General features: G+C 40.6%; 2 long non-coding RNA genes across 3 annotated transcripts in view; one reads left to right on the forward strand and one right to left on the reverse strand.

Moving 5' to 3' along the window:
- Nucleotides 1–15,347, reverse strand: part of LOC138741701 (uncharacterized) — a 29,605-nt gene extending 14,258 nt beyond the window's left edge. The window contains exon 1 of one of the 2 annotated variants that reach the window (XR_011343679.1): nt 15,298–15,347. This is a non-coding gene — a long non-coding RNA (uncharacterized lncRNA). Of the gene's footprint in view, nt 1–194; nt 275–15,297 lie in introns of those variants that run through there. The other variant, XR_011343680.1, reaches the window with a different exon arrangement.
- Nucleotides 15,348–15,708: 361 nt separating this feature from the next.
- LOC138741702 (uncharacterized) overlaps nt 15,709–21,621 on the forward strand; it is a 37,098-nt gene continuing 31,185 nt past the window's right edge. Inside the window, exons 1-2 of the long non-coding RNA XR_011343682.1 lie at nt 15,709–15,864; nt 19,188–19,289. This is a non-coding gene — a long non-coding RNA (uncharacterized lncRNA). The remainder of the gene's footprint in view (nt 15,865–19,187; nt 19,290–21,621) is intronic.

The following is a 21,621-nucleotide window of genomic DNA, read 5'->3' on the forward strand; positions in this document are numbered from 1 at the left end:
GAGTAAAATAATCAGAAAGGTCACAAGAAAATATGCACTTTTTATTTCAGTAAGTTCCTAAGATCTGGATGGTGGTGGATCAATAACTTTCAAAGGGAGTTAACTGCATGAACATTTAAAAAAATCAAGAGTTTGAATCTGGAACAAATTTTTCCAAGGAGTTAGCAGTAAAATGATGGACCAAATGTACTCACTATTCGTGTGATTTTGCAGTGGACTCAATTTGACTGAAGACAGTGACCAAAAGCAGAATTTCTCCAGATCTGGGGTCTTTTAAGGGAATAGAAATCAGTTGAATTATTGAACTGGTGAGATAATATTGGTGGAAGGAAAATACATGGGACAGCACGGTTGGTGTAGTAGTTAGTGCTATACTGTTACGACGTCAGCGATCAGGACTTAGGTTCAAGTCCTGCGCTGCCTGTAAGGATTTTGTATGTTCTCCCCATGTCTGCATAGGTTTTCCCTGGGGGGGTGGGGGTGGGAGGTTCCAGTTTCCTCTCATCTTTCAAAAATGTACATCGGTTGTAGGTTAATTGGGTGTAATTGGGCAGCACAGTCTTGTGAGATGAAAGGGCCTGTTATCGTGTTTTATGTCTTTAAAAAATGAGTTAATGTTTCCAATCCTTGTGATTGCACAAGGTGCATGATTCAGATCAACAGTAGCATTCTAGTGCTGTCATTTTGATAGATTCTACCATGACATCTACACTTGCACCACCATAACAGTGGTAGAGTGTAGTTACTGCTTGACATGAGCCATCTGCAGTCAACATGGCACTTGACTTCCATACATGGATGAGGAAGATATACAAGATTAGTGCCATGTGTAAAGTCAAGCAGAGATTTGGTGGGTTGACTCAATAAATTCACCTATGTGGACACAAAGGCAGAATGCTCCGCATATGGTTCTGTAGGTTCCAGCAGTTGTTCATGTCCGCTGCACGTTGCAAAACTATCACAAAGAAATGTTTACATTTTAATTTTAAAAAAATGTATACGAAGAGTCTGGTAACTGGCCGTTCTGGCCCATGAATTTGTGCTGTCCAAATACCCTCAATTAACCAACAACTCCCATATGTTTTGAATGGTGGGTTACTGGAGAGCCTAGAGGAAACACCTGGGGAGAACGTACAGACTCCTTGGAGACAGTGTTGGATCTGAACCTGATCCACTGTTGCTGTAATAGTATTACATTAACTGCGCTGCTCTGTTAATAGCTGGTACTCTGAGCAGCTGTGGAACAGGAACAAAAAGGACAGGACAAAATGGACAGGAAAAGACAGTCTTTACTCCATTATTAGCCAAGCTGTCTATAACCAGTTCATCCTACTGCACCACCAATAAACACAACCTCAAATCGCCATTCACAAAGTATCCAAAATCTAACAACCCGCTCCCACCCCCCCATCCCATCCCCTTCTACTGTTGTTGATCACCACAAGATCTGCATAGCCACTCTGCAAAAAAAAACTCTAAACCAATTCAAGCAGCTTGGTGCCATCCTGTCCCCTGTCCATTCTCTCAATTCCTCTCTCTCATCTGTACTCAAGATGAGGACTTCCATGCCAGATCTTTAGAGATGTCCTTCCTCTACCAACGACATGGCTGTTCCTTTACCAGCATCAACTCGGCAGTCAACTGCATATCCTCCATGACCTGCACATCTGCCCTGGCCCCTTCCCCTCCCCCACTCACAACAAAGACTGGATTCCTTTTATCCTCACCGACCACCCCACCAGCCTCCACATCCAACACATGCTCCTTCGTCATTCTCGCCACCTACTACATGATCCCACCTCTAGACACATATTCCCCTCTCCATCTTCCACAGGGACTACTCCCTCTGTGACTCCCTTGTCCATTTCTCCATCCCCACCAATCGGCCCCTTGGGTCCTACCCCTGTGACCGCAGGAGATGCTCCACTTGTGCCCACATCTCCTCCCTAACCACCATTTGGGTCCCCAAACATTCCTTCCAAGTGAAGCATTTGTGAATCTGCAGGGGTCTTCTATTGCATCCAGTACTCCCATTGTGGTCTCCTCTACATTGGAGATATTACATGCAGGCTGGAAGATCGCATTGTTGATCAATTCATCTCTGTCTACTGCAATAAGGTGGATCTCCCAGTGGACACCCATTTCAATTCCCTATCTGATTCCCTTGTCAACGTGTCTCTCCATGGTCTCATGCACTGCCAGACTGAGACCACCCACAAATTGAAGGAACAACACCTTATCTTCTGACTGGGCACCCGCCAACCAGATGGCATTAATATTGACCCCTTTCCCTTCCTCCCCCAGCTCTGTCTCTCCCTTCCATCTTCCAGCTCCTTGCACACAAATATGATAAATTCTTATCCTGTCCCTTATCATATCCAATTAACACCTTTTGTTAATCTGGATTTCTTCCCCACCAGGCATTGACTGATCCCTGAGATTTTCTGCTTATTCCTTGAAGTGGGGCTCAGGCTCAAAATGCCAGAAATATATGACTGTGGATGCTGAGAAGTCCAGCATTTCAGTGTGCTTTTATTACAATGGCAGCGTCTGCAAACATTCATGTTTCACTTAGTTACAGCAAGCCTGGCATCTAAGTACTGACATTCAGTGGAAAAAAATGTCTTGCAAGGAATGTAGAGTGTCTTGCTTGGACTGCACATTGCTGGCATGAGTGGCAGCAATTTGTGCTGACTGCTGGTGGAGTGGCAATGATGGAATAACAAGTGCTCTCATCTTGTGAAGGGGCTCCTGATTGAGCCACGCCCCAGGCTTAATGGCTGCCACAGATGTCAAAAGACTGATTATTTGTGAATGTTGCTGACACAGAAACATTTGCAAATGATTTTTTAAAAATCTGCTAAGAATTAAAATTATGACAGTTAAATGGTTAAATTACTAGAAAATATGTTAAAAGTTAAGTTAATTTTAAACTCTTTAATTTAAAGAGCAATTAAGTGAGCTACAATGCACCTTCTCCCTTTGAAATTATTTCCACTCATTGAAGTGTATTGGCAAGGTTTAACTGTCAGAAATGATAAGAAGATTCGATTTCACCTCAGACTCTGAAGAGTCTGATAGTGGTGGGCAGTTGACATAATAGTAACAAAGATCCTTCATAACCTTTGGAGCTTCTGGGACTTCAGGACCTTTGAATTTTCTGTCATGACCTCCTTGCAAAAGGACTTCTACACCGGTAAGTGAAGCCTAGTCTGATCATAAGTAACAGATCATAAAGTCATATTTAGTAAAATAAACATATTGGTTCTGAAAAAGTAATATTAGAAATGTGGAGCCTCATTTCGTCAAAAGAACATCTGACAATTTTAAAACATGCAAGTCTGTAGAGGCTGCAATTAAACTAAAAACAGTGCTGGAGAAACTTAACAGGTCAAACTGTGTACTTTATATAGCAAAGTTAAAAAATACATTACCAAGATTTCAGGCCTGACTCCTTCATTAAGGTAATGTATTTACCTTGGTGAAGGGCTCAGACCTGAAAAGTTGGTTATATATCTTTAACTTTGCTATATAAAATACACTCCTTGACCTCCTGAGTTTATCCAGCACTGAGTTTTTACTTTATATTTGATAAATTGTTGATTTTTAATGAAATAAGAAACCTTCAATAGTTCATTTTTTTGAGTATTTACATTTCATCCTGAGCCTTTAACCTTTATTTTGCTTTCTCTGCAATGGAAAATGTGCAGAAATTTATGGTAAATAAATAAATTATTTATATTGCCTAGTTCTTCATTTCTATTTTGATGACTGTGAGAACTTCGATCTCATGGGCTGATCAGTCTTCGTGTTATTTCTTTACGGCAGTATACCTCCGATCCTCTGTAGATAGTATCAAATTGAGCAAAGTGTATGTAAAGAAAATCAAGTCCTGACCATGGAACCTGTTGATATTTGTAGATTGCTTTTATTCAGGTCAATAGTGATGGGAATTGTGTTATTGCTGCCGTGTAATCTTTTGTCTGAAGAATTATTTTTAACTTCTTAAAATTTAAACATTAAATTTTAAATTTATATATACAGCTCGGTAACAGGCCATTTCGGCCCATGAGTCAATTTACACCCAATTAACCTACCGCCTCTGCATATTTTGAACAGTGGCAGGAAACTGGAGCCCCCAAGGGAAACTCATGCAGACACTGGGAGAACGTACAAACTCCTTCCAGACAGTGGGGGATTTGAACCCTGGTCCCAATTGCTGGTGCTGTAACAGCATGGCACTAACCGCTATGCCAACTGTGCCACCATGATGCCGACCAAAACTGTGACTCTCCCTCCCCCGGTAAAGATATCAGTTCAATTTGCTTGTAACACTGGAATTTTGTGACCCCCAGACACTAAACTCCCAGCAAACTGACATTAATAGCACTGACACTATATTATTTGATCAAAAAAAAGGTAAAAATGAGCTGCATAATGGAAATACTTTGATTACCATCATTTGTTCAAATTTATCAGAAAATTCATAGTAGAAATCACAGCTCGTGAAGAATTTGGATCCTGCTCAGTTTAAAGTTATGATACTCACCGTGGAAAGAAAAAAAAATTGCTTTATTGTTCCCAAAAGAATTGTTGTTTTGCATCTAATAGATCCACAAAATGCTACAGACTTGAATGATCTTTAGTTTTTTCAGAAAATGGATTCCTTCTCAGACAATATTTTATATCACTTCAAAAACCATAACAATTTCTACCCTGCTCATGTTAAGATTAATCTGGAAATCAGTGAGGGATGATAAAAGTCAATTTCTGTCCTTAAACTGTGCAATTGTGTGACTAAATAAGACAGAGATACAGGCAAACTTGAGAAGCCATTGACTTGGCACGTGTTAAAGAAACAAGCAAATCGGAAAATGATTGTGAACGTGGATCAAGATCCTCTAAAAGTACAATATCAAAAACTACATTTGGATTTTAAGAATCTGTAAGAAATATAGGAAACAGTTTTATTACAAAAGAGCAGAGAATAGAAATTACTGTTTATCCTGGTTATTTTCAATGTTGTCTGTGGTAGTAGAAATCTAAATCAATTTATATTCAGAGATAAATTCATAACTTAAAGTTCAGAATGTTATGATCGCTTTAAGCATTCGTCTTTATATGAAAGCAGCAAGCCTCAACATGTGTGATGATGAATCTTTATGATATTCGTTCATAACTGGCAATGCCTTATGTTGGGAAAAAGTATACACAAAGCCACCATTAACCTCAATAGATCTAAATGCTATAAAAATGAGCATTATCTGTGTACCCTCGACATTTCTAAGTGATAATGAGGTCATGAAGTGATGTACAGCTATGGGATACAAGTGCAGCACATGACTGAGAAACTAATTAGTGAGGTCATTTATCAGTGCACCTGTGGTCCCAGAACAATGCTTCATTCTTAATGGAGCTGTGTACTGTTCACTGAAGAAAAAAATATTATTTTGCTGAAGGCAATTTAATGGGAATTTCTTGTTTTTTTCCCCCCCACAAATTAAACTTTTTTTTTTAACCTTGGCTGAAGAAGTTTGTAATTTACGAACAGTCAGATTTTATAAAAATGTATTTTTGCAGCTAATCCTAATCGATTAGCTTGGTAACGTCGGGAAGGCAGGTGGAATGAAGAGCTAATGGCACAGCTGGACGCAGCACTGGCAGCTCCTAACATAGTTAAATGGGTAAAGTTATTCATTTTTCTTAACTACCAATTAGTTTAATATTTGAGAGCTGTTTTATTCTGGGAGTTTATCCACAGGGACTCAATTTGAAGGCTACTCAAATTAATTTTGAGTGAAAGTTTTAATAGAAGGGGCACCCTTTTCTAATCTCATTCGAACCATAGAACACGACAGGACAGAAAACAGGCCATTCAGCCCTTCTAGTCTGTCCCAAAACATCATTCCATTAGTCCCACTGACCTGCACCCATTCCATAACCCTCCAGACTTCTCCCATTCATGTATCTATCTAATTTATTCTTAAAGCTTAAGTGTGAGTAGATGGCAACTTGTTTCACACTCCCACCATTCTGAGTGAAAATGATCCACCAAATCATTTCGCCTTTCACCCTAAAGCCATGTCCTCTTGTTCTTATCTCTCCAAATCTCTGTAAAGATCTTATTCACATTTATTCTGTCAATACTCCACATAATTTTGTAAATCTCTATCAAATCCCCTCATTCTCCTAAGATCCAAGAAATAAAATCCTAAACTGTTTAATCTTTCCCTGTAACTCAACTCCGGAAGACCTGGCAACATCCTAGTAAATTTTCTCTACACTCTTTCAATCTTATTGATATCCTTCCTGTAGTTTGGTGACCAGGACTGCACAAAATACTCCAAATTTGCCCTCATCATCCTCACCCTATGATCCCAACTCCTATACTAAATACTTTGTTTTATGAAGGACAAGATGTCAAAAGCTTTCTTTACAATCCTCTCTTTTGTGATGCCACTTTCAGGGAATTGTGTATCTGTATTCCCATATCCCTTTGTTCCTCTGCGCTCTTCAGTGCCCTATAATTTACTGTGTATGACCTACCTTGGTTTGTCCTTCCAAAATGCAACTCCTCACACTTGTCTATGCTAAATTCCTTCTACCATTTTCTGCCTCATTTTTCCAGTTGATCCAGATCCCTCTGAAAGCTTTGAAAGCCTTCTTCACTGTCCACAACATCTCCAATCTTAGTTCATCAGCAAACTTGCTTATCCAATTTACCACATTATCATCCAGACCATTCATATAGACAACAAACAACAATGGTCCCAGCACCAAACCCTGAGGTACACCACTAATCACAGGCCTCCAGTTTGAAAAGCAATCAGCTACTACTACTTTCTGTCTTCTCCCATTTAGCCAATTTTGAATCCAGTTTACAACCTCTCCATTGATCCCTAGTGTCTGAACCTTCTGAACTAACCTCCTACGTGGGACCTTGTCAAGGACCTTACTAAAGTCCATGTAGACAACATCCCAGCCTTTCCTTCATCTACTTTCTTGGTAACCTCTTTGAAAAACTCTAAGATTCATTAAACACGACCTTCCATCTACAAAGCCATGCTGAATATCCCTAATCAGCCCTTGGGTGTCCAAATACTTGTATATCTGATCTCTCAGAACACTGTCCAATAATTTACCCATCACTGACATCAGTCTCACTGGCCTGTAATTTCCTAGTTTACTTTTGTAGCCTTTTTTTTAAACAAAGAAACAACATGAGCTAGCCTCCAACCCTCCGGCACCTCACCTGCGGCTAAGGACATTTTAAATATTTCTGCCAGGGCCCCTGAAATTTCTACACTACTCACCCTCAAGGTCTGAGGGAATATCATGTCAGACCCAAGGGATTCATCTACCTCTATTTGCTGAGAGGCAGCAAGCACCACCTCCTCTTTAATCTCTATAGGTTCCATGCCATTACTGGTTGTTTTCCTTCCTTCCCTAATCACTATGCTAATTTCTTGAGTAAAAACTAATGCAAAAAAACTGTTTAAGATCTCCCCATCTCATGAGGCTTCACACATAAATGACCACTCTGATCTACTAATAGACACATTTTGTCACTTACTATCCTTTTACTATTAACATGCTATAGAAATCCTTCGGGTTTATCTTCACATTATCTGCCAAAGCAATCTCCTGTCTTCTGATTTCCTGCTTAAGCATTTTCTTACATTTTCTATACTGTTCCTCATTTGCTCCTTGTTGCCCACACATACTCTACACCTCACTTCTTCTTAACTAGATCACCAATATTCCTTAAAAACCAAGGTTCCTTATGCCTGTTAACTTTGCCTTTGGTCCTGACAGGAACATGCAAACTCTGAACTCTCAAAATTTAGTCTTTGAAGGCCTTCTACTTACTGAACACATCCTTGTCAGAAAACAACTTATCCCAATCCACTCTTCCTAGATCCTTTCTCATTTCCACAAAATTGGCCTTGCTCTAATTTAGAATCTCAACTTGAGGACCAGACCTGTCCTTATCCGTAATTAACTTGAAACTAATGACATTATAGTCATTGCACCCAAAATGTTCACCCTCACAGACTTCTTTCACCTGTCCTGCCTGGTTCCCTAATAAGAGATCAAGTGTTGCATCCTATCTCATTGGCACCTCTATATATTGATTTAGAAAATTTTCCTGAACACATTTGGTAAACTCCAAGCCATTCAACCCTTTTACAGTATGGGAATCCCAATCAATATGTGGAAAGTTAAAATCTCCTACTATCACAACTTTCTATTTCTTACATCGGTCAGCTATCTCTCTACATATTTGCTCCATGAATCCTCTCTGACTATTGGGTGTTCTATAATACATCCCTATAAGTGTGATGACACCTTTCCTGTTCTTCCGCTCCACCCATATGACCTCTGTAGACGAGCCCTCTGGGCTGACCTGTCTAAGCACAGCTGTAATATTTTCTCTGATTTGCAATACCACTACTTTCCCTTTCATCCCTCCTCCTCTATCACGTCTGAAACAATGGAACCCCAGAACATTGATCTGCCAGACCAGCCCCTCCTGCAACCAAGTTTCACTAATAGCAATAATGATGTAATCCCACATGCCAATCCACACCATAAGATCATCTGCATTGAAATAAATACAACTGAGAACATTCTATCATGTGCAAACCTTTGATTTCTGTCTATACATGAAGTTCTTGCCTGGTCTTTATCATCCTCCATCTCACTATCTACTCTAACACTCTGTTTTCCCTCTTCCTGCAAATCTAGTTTAACCCTCCCCCCCCCCCCCCCCCCCCACCCCACCGAGCAGCACTAATGCAGATGCAAACAGTCCATCAGAACATGTCCCACTTTCCCTGGAACAGAGCCCAATTGTCCAGAAACTTGAAGCACTCCCTCCTGCACCTTCCCTTTTGCCATGTATTTAGTGCATTAACTTCCTATTTCTAGCCTCACTAGCCCATAACATGGGTTGCACTCCTGAGATTGCAACCCTGGAGGTCCTGTCCTTCAACCTTGCACCTAACTCCTTAAACTCTCTTTGCAGGACCTCTTCTCCTTCTTACCCACATCATTGGTCCCTACATGGACCATGATATTTGGATGCTCATCCTCCCTCCTGGGAATATGGAGAACACAATCTGGGATATTGTGCACCCTGGCATCAGGGAGGCAACAGACCATCCTGAATTCTTGCTCTCCCACAGAACTTCTTATCTGTTCCCCTAACTATTGAATTCCCTATCTCTATTGCATTCCTCCTTTCCCTTCTTCCTTTCTGAGATGAGGGTCCAGTTTCAGTTTTAGAGACCTGACCCCTACAACTTGTTCCTGGTAGCTCATCCCCACCAACAATATCCAAAATTATATTTTCTTTTTGGTTAAATACAGGGAAGTAGTTGAGGCTGCTTCATTAAACATATTTAAAATTTGGTTAGGTAAATTTTTACATGATAGAGGAATTAGGGGATATGGGGAGAAGGCAGGTAGGTGGAATTAGGTCATAAATTAGATCAGCCATGATCTTGTTGAATGGCGGAGCAGGCTCGATGAGTCATTTTTGGCCTACTCTTGTTCCTACTTCCTATGTATTGTTGATGGGGATACCCACAGGAGTGTTCTCTCTCTCTCTCTCTCTCTCTCTCTCTCTCTCTCTCTCCATTCCCTCTGTACAGTCACCCAGTTACCTGCCTTCTGACCTTTGAGGGTGACTGTCCTTGAAACCCCTCTCAATCACCCTCTCTGCCTCTCAAATGATCCCAAGTTCATTCAGCTCCAGTTCCATAACTCGGTTTATGAAGAGCTACAGCTGGATGTATCTTTTGCAGGTGTAGTCATCAGGGACAATTATGCTGTCTCAGATTTTCCATGTACTGAAATTGGTGCAATCTACTGCCCTAGCTGACTCCATTACTTACTCCTAATTTAATAAAGGACTAAATTGCTTCTCATCAATGGAAGCAAGCTCTGCCTCAGTTCGCCAAAGCTTCTCGCGCCAAAGCCTCAAAGCTCCATGCATCACTGGTCATTAGGTTGGATTTAAATCAGCAGGAGGTCAAAGGCAATTATTATCTAGAAACTTTCAAAACTGGAAAAAATATGAAGAATTTTGTGAGAATTAAATGGTTTAAGAAAATAGTCATGGTTAAGTTTAAGTGTAAATCAAAAGCATGTGTCTATCAACAACCATACTTTCAAAAATCTAGCAAGACAAATAGTGTCTTGACATGGAAAATATTTGAACTTTATGGTGATATGAAATTAACAATACATTGGTGAAGAAGAAGAAAAAATCTTTTCCATGCCAAAATCTAAATTGATGAAAGCACATCTGGAAAATAGTCAATGAATGAATGAATCGATTAATCTATTAAACTTGAAATTAAAATTAACAAGAAACTATAAAGTTGTACTATTTTTGTATTGGAAAGGTCAATCCAATAATTCGGATAGATTGTGAATCTATTTTAATTTTCTGGTGAGTTGTATTGTTGTCTGTAGCCCTTCTACTAAGAGGACCTTGGAGAGATCTATGTTGTTCCTTTGTTCAAGAACGGAAATGGGAATAATATAGGAAGTTACCAACTGCTGTTACACATTAGTGGTAGGGAAGCATGGTCAAATGAGGGGCAGTCAGCATGTCTTTTTATGGGGGCAGGTCATGTCTCACAAACTTGATGGATTTTTTTTGAGCTAGTAATGAGGGTCAAGCAGTGAAGGCCATTAGTTGGTTATTTAACAAGATTCCTCACAGTATGATGTAGAAGATTAAGATGCATGTTGTCTGTGCAGAATTTATAGTTTTGATTCAGAATTGGCTTCCCCATGGAAGAGAGTCACCAGGCTGTTTCCTGGATTAGAGAATATAAGATATGGGGAGGTGCTGGACATACTTTGGTTGATGAAGTAAGATGAGAAGTTATTGTTGAACCAAAATTCTTATTGGCTGCAGCCAAACAGGCCATAGTGGTTTAAGTTAAATTACCACATTGAAGCCAGAAAATAGACAATACATATAAAAAAGAAAGATTAGATGCATATGCACTTCTTGTAAGGAAAAAAAGTGGTCACAGACTATTTTCTGTTTGGTTAAAACAGTACTTTCTGTCAGATGGACTGTTTGCATCTGCACTAGTGCTGCTAAGGGGTGGGGTGGGGGGTGGGGGGTTGTTAAACCAGATTTGCAGGAGGATGCAAAACAGTGTTAGACTAGATAGTGAGGTGGAGAATGATAAAGACCAGGCAAGGACTTCATGTATAGACAGAAATCAAATGTTTGCACATGATGAAAAGTTCTCAGTTGTATTTATTTCAATGCAATGAGTAGTGTTGGAAAGGCAGATGATCTTATGGTGTGATTGGCATGTGGGATTAGATCATTATTGCCATTAGTGAGACTTGGTTACAGGAGGGGCAGGACAGGCAGATCAATGTTCTGAGTTCCATTATTTCAGACGAGATAGAGGAGGAGGGATGAAAGGGGAAGTAGTGGCATTGCAAATCCTAGAAAATATTACAGCTGTGCTTAGACAGGTCAGCTCAGAGGGCTCGTCTACAGAGGTCATATGGGTGGAGCTGAGGAACAGGAAAGGTGTGACCACACTTCTAGGGATGTATAATTAAAGAGATTCAAGAGACTGATGGCTGTTGGATAATAACTGTTTTTGAACCTATAAGTGCTGGACTTTCAGCTTCTGCACTTTTTACCTGAAAGTGGCAGAAAGAAGAGGTTGTGTCCAGGGGAATTGGGGTCCTTTTATAATGTGGATTATTGTTTTGAGGCAGTGTCTCATATACAGTAGATGTTTTCAATGAATGGAGTTTGTGGCCTTGATAGACTTGGATAGCTTTGTCATTTTTTATAGGCTGTGCATTCTTGGGATCTTTTGTTATAAATTTATGCCTTGATGCAATCAGTCAGTTTACTTTGCACAGTATATCTGTAAAAGTTCAATAGAGTATTCAATGGCCTGCCAAATTTCCCAAAACCTCTCAGAAATTAGAGGTGTTGGTGTGCCTTCTTCACAATTGCCTTAATGTGCTGGTCTCAGGTGGGGTCCTCTGATATAGAAGCTGCTTGAAACTTAAAGGTACTTTGCATTACTGTCCCATCAATGAAGACAGGTGTGTGGTTCTTCGGAATGCTCTTCCTAAAGTTAATGGTGAGCTGAGTGAATTTATGATGGTTTTTGGGGCCAAACTTTGGTGATGCAATCATGGATTTTCTCTGAGCACAGTTCTGAGGGAGAGCCGAGGGGTTCATCAAATCACGAGAGGCAGAAATAGGGGAACAATCAGAATCCTTCTCTTAATGTAAAAATGTAGTTCAAAGGAGATGTGTAGGGTGGGTCTTTTATACAGAATGGGCTGCTGGAAGCAGATACGATAGTTGTGCTTAAGAGGCTTCTAGATAGACACATAAATATGCAAGGAATGGATGCTTGGGTATTATATGCATGCAATGGAGTTGCAGTTTAATTTGAGAACTTCTTGTGCTGAATTGTTCCAGGTAAAATTTTCATAGCAAAAGAACAGATGGAGAATTTTATTGTGTATTGGAATTCCTTGTGTTCTCCATCCTTTAATAGACAAATTATGAAGATTAGAAAGTTCAGTGACTGTAATTATTTGGGAATATGCCATTCTGAGGCAAAACAAGAGTGAAGTGAATTCACATGTCTCTGAATGCTGGGACAGAATATGTTATGGCTTTTTGGATTTAACTATTGTCTCTGACAAATGAAAATTTGATACTCTTTGAAATAAAAACTATTTTATTTCTCACTATCTAGTATGAGAATTCTATTACAGTTGCCCGTGACTGGGGTTCAGATCTGGCACTGTCTGTAAGAAGTTTGTACATTCTCCCTATGTCCATGTGGGTTTCCTCTGGATACTCTGGTTTCTTCCTACCCTCTAAAACATGGGGTTGTTGGTAAATTTGGGTATAATTGGGCAGCACAGATTTAAATGACTAGAATTGGCTTCCAGTGTGTTGTAAATATAATTTTAATTTTAAAATAAAAAAGCACATTTCCATTCCATGCCCTTTCTTTCGTTTTATACATTTTGTTCATTACAGCCACAAATTATAGACAACACAAATTCGTACAATTTCCTGCTTTCTCAACATCGAACAAAAATATTGAATAAAATCATTTATTTTGCGTTGTTCACCTGTATTTGCAGCCTTGGTTGCAGCCACATACGTAACACTGCACAATCTTTGGCAAAGGATCTAAAACCAGATATACAAAATGATTCTCCAGCTGCATGCTGGGTTACAGAGTGGATACAAATATTGTTGCCAGATTGTTGTGTTATGAGACTAGTTATCCAAAGGCCTGGACTTGTTCCAGAATCAGGGGTTCAAATCCCACCAGGATACCCAATGAACTTTAAATTTGATCGTTTAAATAAACCATGAAAAAAGCTGACTTTTAAATTTTAGAGTTATTACAAAAGTTCATGTTATTTGGCATTTTGTTGAATGTGAGCCCAGATCACAGCACTGTGGTTGAATTCAAACTGGTGTCTGAAGGAGACACGCAAATCCTTTGGTTGTTCCAAATTTTGTTTACTAGAAACCTAGTTTGTACATTGTCATGGTGAACCTTTTTTTCACCTGTTGCTGAGCTTCCCAGATTAAAAAAAAAATCAGTGATAACCTTTTTATTGAGGGCTACCTAGATAGCAGGCACAGTAAGCTTTTTATTATCGCTGGGCAAGAGACAATAAGCAAAATTCAATCACAGCAAGGGAAAGAACTTGTGCCCTGACAACGCGATAGCAGGTAACTAAGAACCCAAATTTCTAAAATTACATCCCTTTTCTTTCCCATTGACCTCATAAAGACTCTTGATATCAGATCTGCAGGAACCTTTATTGCTAGTTACCATCAGTTACTTTATCACACACATGTCAAACTCAGACCCGCGAGCCAAATTTGGCCCGTGATATAATTATATTTGGCCCGCAAGATCATATCAAATATGTATTAGAGCTCACCCGCTGGCCACTGCGCCAGTATAGCGCATGCACAGCTAATACTACAAATCCCAGAATGCTTTGCAAATGCATTGGCGCCGGCCCGTCAGCCTGCTAATCGCCCCCACCTCCTCTCTTTACTTTCATTGGCATCTGTGACCTGTCGCCCAACTCACGTGTAATAAACCCCTTACGAAAAATGGCCAAACGAAAGACAGAAAACAGGACCTTTCAAGACAGGTGGGAGGCAGACTATATGTTCATCATTTTAAAAGATAAACCTGTTTGTCATTGAAGCAAGTTGTTTTTTTTGACTTGTTGGCTTGTGAAAAAAAAAACATTTAAAAGGAGCTTAAAGGCTATAGAGAAATATTATTTATTAAATATTTTATTTCTCATTTGTTAATGCTTCTTCTGGAAAGAGTTTAACCAAAACTATTATTAAAGATTTATTTTAATAAGAAAAAGTTTAACATTACATATGTTGAAAGAAGAGAAAACCTGCAGATGTTGTTGAAAATTTTCAATAAATATTTAGTTTGGCCCACAACTTAGTCCAAGTTTTTAATTTTGGCCCTCCGTGAATTTGAGTTTGACTCCCCTGCTTTATCACTTCACTTTCATGTCACATGAAAGTGACACTGAAGATAGAGAAGACACAGAAATTAATCTCATCAAGTTTGGCTCTGCAATGGCATTACTGACCAAGCTGGCTGAGACCTACAGAACATCCAATTTTTACAGCGGCATATGAAAAGAAAACTAACTCAAATGAAATAATCTATTTGAGCTAATCCTCTCTACCCATCCTTGAAATTCAATAGCATTACCATCACCAAATCACCCTCCATTGATACCCTGATGTCAACATTATCAAGAAATTTAGTTGGGGAACTGAAATAAAATTGTGGTTGGAAAATTTGTAATGAAACTGCTGCACATTGTTTCATTGTCATTAATCATCTGGAGTGTATTCGTGGCCAAATGAAATCGTGTATAAATAACATACTCCAATTTATTCTATTTACCATGGACCTTATTTAATGTATTTATTATCAATTTAAAAAGTAATATGAAAAGTAGAGAAATAAGCAATGGGGAAATTAGAATGTAGAAACTAATTGCCTTTATGTTTGAAAATTTAAAAACTTTGAAAATGCCTCTGAATGTCTAAAATTGCTAAACTCCAAACCTTGGGTCAATTAACTGCAACTGTACTAAAGGGAATCAGCATTAATAATGTAATGTTCACACTCTTTCACCATTTACTCTTTTCCTCCTGGACCATTGCAAAGCAACAATTTATGTACAAGAATATGAGGAACTGACCTTGCTGGGCAGGAAGCCTGTGGGATTATGTAGAAGGCTAGCTCTTAAACTGTCCAAAATTATTCCTGGTAATTACAACATTCCTTCCATTGTCATTTAGAATTTTGGAATTGTACATTATAGCTCTCAAATATAATAAGAAAGTTACATTTAACATAATCTCCTGGAAAGTTACATTTAACATAATCTCCTGGTATGTTGTAAAAGCAATATCACACCAGGAGATTATGTTAAATGTAACTTTCTTATTATATTTGAGAGCTATAATGTACAATTCCAAAATTCTAAACGACAATGGAAGGAATGTTGTAATTTGAAAGTAGGCTAAATCTATGCTCATGTCACATTAGGGTATTATGGGTAACAATTGATATTATTAATATCATAGATTACTTGTTATTTGAAATCCCATTTCAAAGAATATGGGATCACAAATAAAATATACAAAGGCCAACAAAATTAAATCAAAACTTTCATTTCTATCAGCAAGCAATGTGTCATCAGGAACAAAGTAAATATTTTAAAAGGGGGTCATAGTGATTTTGGAAATGAATGGAAGAAAATGAAGTGAGTGAATGATAATTTTGAATTAAATTCAATTGTTTATTTATATGCAGACAGATACAATGAGAAGCTATGTTTTGCATGCTATTCAGGCAAATCCAATTTTTAAGTACAGCAAGTGTTGCATTAATTAAAAAAAAAAGTTTGATCTCAGATCCTGAAAATTCTTGAGGCAAATATTCTTGATTTACTTTTTGATTTACAACCTTCTCATAAAGGTTCAATATCTCTCATTTGTAACAATTTGGTTAATTTAAGAATGGCCTCATTAGTTACGATCAAGAGAGTCTTTTGGTTTGTTATAAGCTTCGATGCTGTGCTGTTTATTTTCAGGTGGTCTTCACTTGATACTCACACATTAGGTTTTTTCTTTCCCAACCTTGTATAGGGAGGGATAGGGGTTTTGAATTAACAAGATGCTTTTTTTTCATTTTCTGTTGAGGTTTGGAATTCCATTTGTAATCTGATTCATACGACCTCCCTCTGTACATGATATGGCTTATTGTAATTTAAAGTCGTTCATAGAGTACATATGGCTAAGTTAAATTATCATGTTTTTAATCTGACATAAATCCTCTGTGACAAATGTAAAATTGCTGAGACTTCTTTGATTCACAAATTTTGGAAGCCCTAGTTTAGAAAAAAAATTAAAAGGTATTTTTCAAACATTATCAGTGATTCTTAAGGTTAAATTATAACCTTGCCCTTTAATTCCTCTTTTTAGATCATTTCAAGATGATGGCGTTTTATTGACCAACTCAAATTCCAATTTTTTCCAGACATGCAATTTTGATTAAATGGACACACACACACACACACACACACACACACACACACACACACACACACACACACACACACACACACACACACACACACACACACACACACACACACACACACACACACACACACACACACACACACACACACACGTTAAAAAATATTTTGTCTGGTTTAAGTTTAGAAAAAAAAATAGATATTCCATTAAAGATTTAAATACTTACTAATTTCCTAAAGACATAGGGTCCTTTTATGGACCATTACCACAATCTAAAGTTTTAGGGTGGTTATAAGCTTTGATGCAGTCCTGTCTATTTCCAGGTTGTTATCACTTGATACCCACTTGTTAGTTTTTTTCCAAACTTGTATAGAGTTTGGTTTTGAATTAATGGCAATTTTTTTTCTTTTTCATGTAATTTATATTTCAATATACAATTGTATTTTTTAAAATGTTTGCATTATTGTAAACTTCAATTAAAATATCTTAAAAAGAAAGAAAAAAGTTTAGGCTGCAGTGTCACAGGAAGTCAAGAGTGCAAGGTTGCAGAATATTGTGCTACAAATACAAAGAGCAGGACAGAGAAAAGTCCAGCGGTTGGGGGAGGCGGCCGAGGGACGGGCGGTTGGGGGAGGCGGCCGAGGGACGGGCGGTTGGGGGAGGCGGCCGAGGGACGGGCGGTTGGGGGAGGCGGCCGAGGGACGGGCGGTTGGGGGAGGCGGCCGAGGGACGGGCGGTTGGGGGAGGCGGCCGAGGGACGGGCGGTTGGGGGAGGCGGCCGAGGGACGGGCGGTTGGGGGAGGCGGCCGAGGGACGGGCGGTTGGGGGAGGCGGCCGAGGGACGGGCGGTTGGGGGAGGCGGCCGAGGGACGGGCGGTTGGGGGAGGCGGCCGAGGGACGGGCGGTTGGGGGAGGCGGCCGAGGGACGGGCGGTTGGGGGAGGCGGCCGAGGGACGGGCGGTTGGGGGAGGCGGCCGAGGGACGGGCGGTTGGGGGAGGCGGCCGAGGGACGGGCGGTTGGGGGAGGCGGCCGAGGGACGGGCGGTTGGGGGAGGCGGCCGAGGGACGGGCGGTTGGGGGAGGCGGCCGAGGGACGGGCGGTTGGGGGAGGCGGCCGAGGGACGGGCGGTTGGGGGAGGCGGCCGAGGGACGGGCGGTTGGGGGAGGCGGCCGAGGGACGGGCGGTTGGGGGAGGCGGCCGAGGGACGGGCGGTTGGGGGAGGCGGCCGAGGGACGGGCGGTTGGGGGAGGCGGCCGAGGGACGGGCGGTTGGGGGAGGCGGCCGAGGGACGGGCGGTTGGGGGAGGCGGCCGAGGGACGGGCGGTTGGGGGAGGCGGCCGAGGGACGGGCGGTTGGGGGAGGCGGCCGAGGGACGGGCGGTTGGGGGAGGCGGCCGAGGGACGGGCGGTTGGGGGAGGCGGCCGAGGGACGGGCGGTTGGGGGAGGCGGCCGAGGGACGGGCGGTTGGGGGAGGCGGCCGAGGGACGGGCGGTTGGGGGAGGCGGCCGAGGGACGGGCGGTTGGGGGAGGCGGCCGAGGGACGGGCGGTTGGGGGAGGCGGCCGAGGGACGGGCGGTTGGGGGAGGCGGCCGAGGGACGGGCGGTTGGGGGAGGCGGCCGAGGGACGGGCGGTTGGGGGAGGCGGCCGAGGGACGGGCGGTTGGGGGAGGCGGCCGAGGGACGGGCGGTTGGGGGAGGCGGCCGAGGGACGGGCGGTTGGGGGAGGCGGCCGAGGGACGGGCGGTTGGGGGAGGCGGCCGAGGGACGGGCGGTTGGGGGAGGCGGCCGAGGGACGGGCGGTTGGGGGAGGCGGCCGAGGGACGGGCGGTTGGGGGTGGATACAGCAGCACAATTTGGGTGGGTTTTCCAAAATCCAGAAAAATCTGAAATTCAGACACACTGGGTTCCGGATAAAGGATTGTGTACCTGTATTGCATCAATTAGAAGAATATGCTGTTTAGGATTGCTTCACTCCTGGAAAGTGGAGAAATAATTTTAACAAACATAAATTACACTGACAAGGGATGATCGTGCGAATTGGTTGAATTGTAGCAAAACAGATATTTCCATACCTCTCAGGTTTTCGGTGTTCACCTTGTTTTGCTCAACATAATCCATTGGATAAACCTAAGGAAGAGCCATTAAAAGGAATTAGACAGGTGTGTACTCCGACTGCATGAGTGTTAATTGAGAATAATCAATATAACTTATCCTACAGTAATAATTGCCATGGGCTAATGTGATCCAATGAGCTCTGAAGGACAGGTATGCCCTTATTTTAGACCTAGTACATTATGCAAGCAGTTGGCACCACATAAATAACAAACCCTCCATTCTAATTGTTTATTTTTGTTTTGTCTACTGATGGTTAGACACAAAAAAATCCAGTATTGAAATAATTGTATGAACATCTGACTAACAAGCTATTCCTCTAATTAGCTAATAATTTCCCAGTGTCTTTTAAAGATTGGTTTTTCTATATTTAAATACATCTGGATGTCTTTATCAATTCACTAACCAGCTGTGTAATCCTGTTTGTCACAGGGCATTTGGGATTGTTGAGTAGACAGTTGAGATCATTTATCTCAACAGGTATCAAGCAGATTTGGGATGTGAAGAAAGACGGTATGCTTTTGCCAACTGCAAGTAAGAGATTTCTACGTGACTATTAAAGAACTAATATGCTGTAATGCCACAAACTGACATTGAGAAAATTAAGAACATCTCATTGCAGTGACTCAAATGTAATGAGCACACAGACTAATCCTGCAAGTGAACAATGGATAGTTCAGACTGACAGACCAGAGACACAGCTGGCTGATACCATTTTGCGTGTCGATTATCTTTGCTTAAGCCACAAACAAAAGAAATCTATTTTTATTGCAATTTCTTCTTTCTCAATTTCATTGATGATCTATAATCAAAAATGTCATTTTTCTAAAATTACTAATGAGTAAGATACATGTGCTTATTCTTGGATTCATTTCTTTAATTCTCAACTTGTCACCTGAGTGCTGATGTGAATCAAACAGAATTTATGTGATGGAGACACGTGGGATATTTGCGCAAGAACTAGAAACAGACTTAAGTTGCAATCAGAATCTTGTTGATCAGATGGAAATGAAAAGTAGATAAACAGCACTACTTGCAACTTTAATTTAACCTTGGGTGTAAAGGTGCCAAATTATTTACCTTTTCCTTTGATGGGATCAAAAATTTGGCCTTAGAACAGTGACAAAAATGAGGGACTGTTTCCAATTTCTGTGGGTAAACAGTTGTGCAATTTTGAGATCGTTTCAATGTGAATATACCAGAAACATTATTCTCACATTCTTGCCTGCTGCTGTTTAGCAGAGCTGAATGCTGAAGGCATGTTCTGTTTGTGTCACATTCAAACAATACCCTGCTACTCAGATAATAGAGGTGGTGGTATTTACCATATCAAATAGGGTTTAAAATACCAAGCACTTTTCCCTAGTAGTCTGCAATTAAAGCTACTTCAACCACTCTGAGGGCTACTGTGGCAATTTAGCCATTGAAAGATCCATTTTGTAGTTACTTGAGTCTGCAGGACTTTGGGTTGATTTGAGTGACAAAAAGGACTCTTCCCCTTCACAAACCTGCAGCCCACCAAGTACCCTTGCTGTCCAGATGAATGAGAGATTTTCAAAGATATAGAAATTCAGGGAATTTTGTTTAGCCCCAAATATTTCACCCTTCTTAGAAACTCCAAAAAAAAAAGTTGCATGTTCATGCACCTCAAAAATTTGGGCCAAATGAATTTAAAAGATTGTGACTGAACTTCGCCTTTCTCTTAATAATGGGAAAGGGATGCTGCGTCATGTCTTGGGAAAGTGAAAAGACTTATTTGGGATAGTGTCAGTTATGAAGGCTTTAATTATGTACAGATATTTGCATCATATTTAATAGTTAAATACCATATAATTGGAGTAGTTTTGAATATTTAGTCATATTCAAGATTTAGATTAATTATCTTAATTATCCTCTTAATTACAGCTCAAATTCAGTCAGCACAATGAAGAAAACTCTTTCAGTAGTGGTGAAGTTAACAAGTTATTTTATTCTGGTCCAGTTGCAATGTACATTGTAGAGTCTTTTCTAGCAAATGCTTAAACACATCCAAATGACCTAAAACCAAAAAGGAATACATAAACATGCTGCAGAAACTCGACAGGTCACGCAGCATCGAAAGGAACTTGAGTGTAACCAACATTTCAGGTCTGGGCCCTTTGTCAGGTAGAAGAAAAAAGGAGGAAAAATGTGGGGGAGGAGGAGAGGAAGGAAGAACTTCAATGAATTTAAGTTCCAAACTTGTTTATTTTCATTCACTCTGAAGAGACCTTGGATCTGAAACATTTTCTTAATCTGATGATGGCTCTGTGTCTTCCAAGTGACATTTAAGATACCTTCACCAGATTGGCTTTATTTCCTATTCCTCCATGTATAGTCTCTAGATTGACCATATTATAGATGCATCAATTTTTTTTAAATGATTTCTCGAGATTTTTTCTTCAGTATGAGGTAGGAACATAAGTAAACCATTCAGCCCCATGAGGCTATTGTGCCATCTCTGAGATGATATTCCTAATTCTGCTTTCCTGCCTTTTATCCATAACCCTTAATTGGATTTCCAATTGTAAATCTATCCATCTTTGTCACACAACTCTCTGTAGAAAGGAGTTTCAAAGATTCATTTCACTCTGACAGAACAATTTCTTCTTCATCTTTGTACTTTTGTGTGTCCCTTGTTCTGTGACTACACCTTTTTGGTTCTGGATTTGCAGTCGAAAGTGGGGGTGGGGGCACCTTCTCACCATTTAACCACATCCATCCTCCTAGGAATCTTCTATACTTCAATGTGATAGGCCTCAAATGAATAATTACAGTTCTCTTCAACCTCCCTCATGGGACACATTCTCCATACCTTGGATTGTCACAATGAACTTTCTCTGAAGAA

This window comes from Narcine bancroftii, chromosome 8 (genome assembly GCF_036971445.1).
Source record: "Narcine bancroftii isolate sNarBan1 chromosome 8, sNarBan1.hap1, whole genome shotgun sequence".
Taxonomy (NCBI): domain Eukaryota; kingdom Metazoa; phylum Chordata; class Chondrichthyes; order Torpediniformes; family Narcinidae; genus Narcine; species Narcine bancroftii.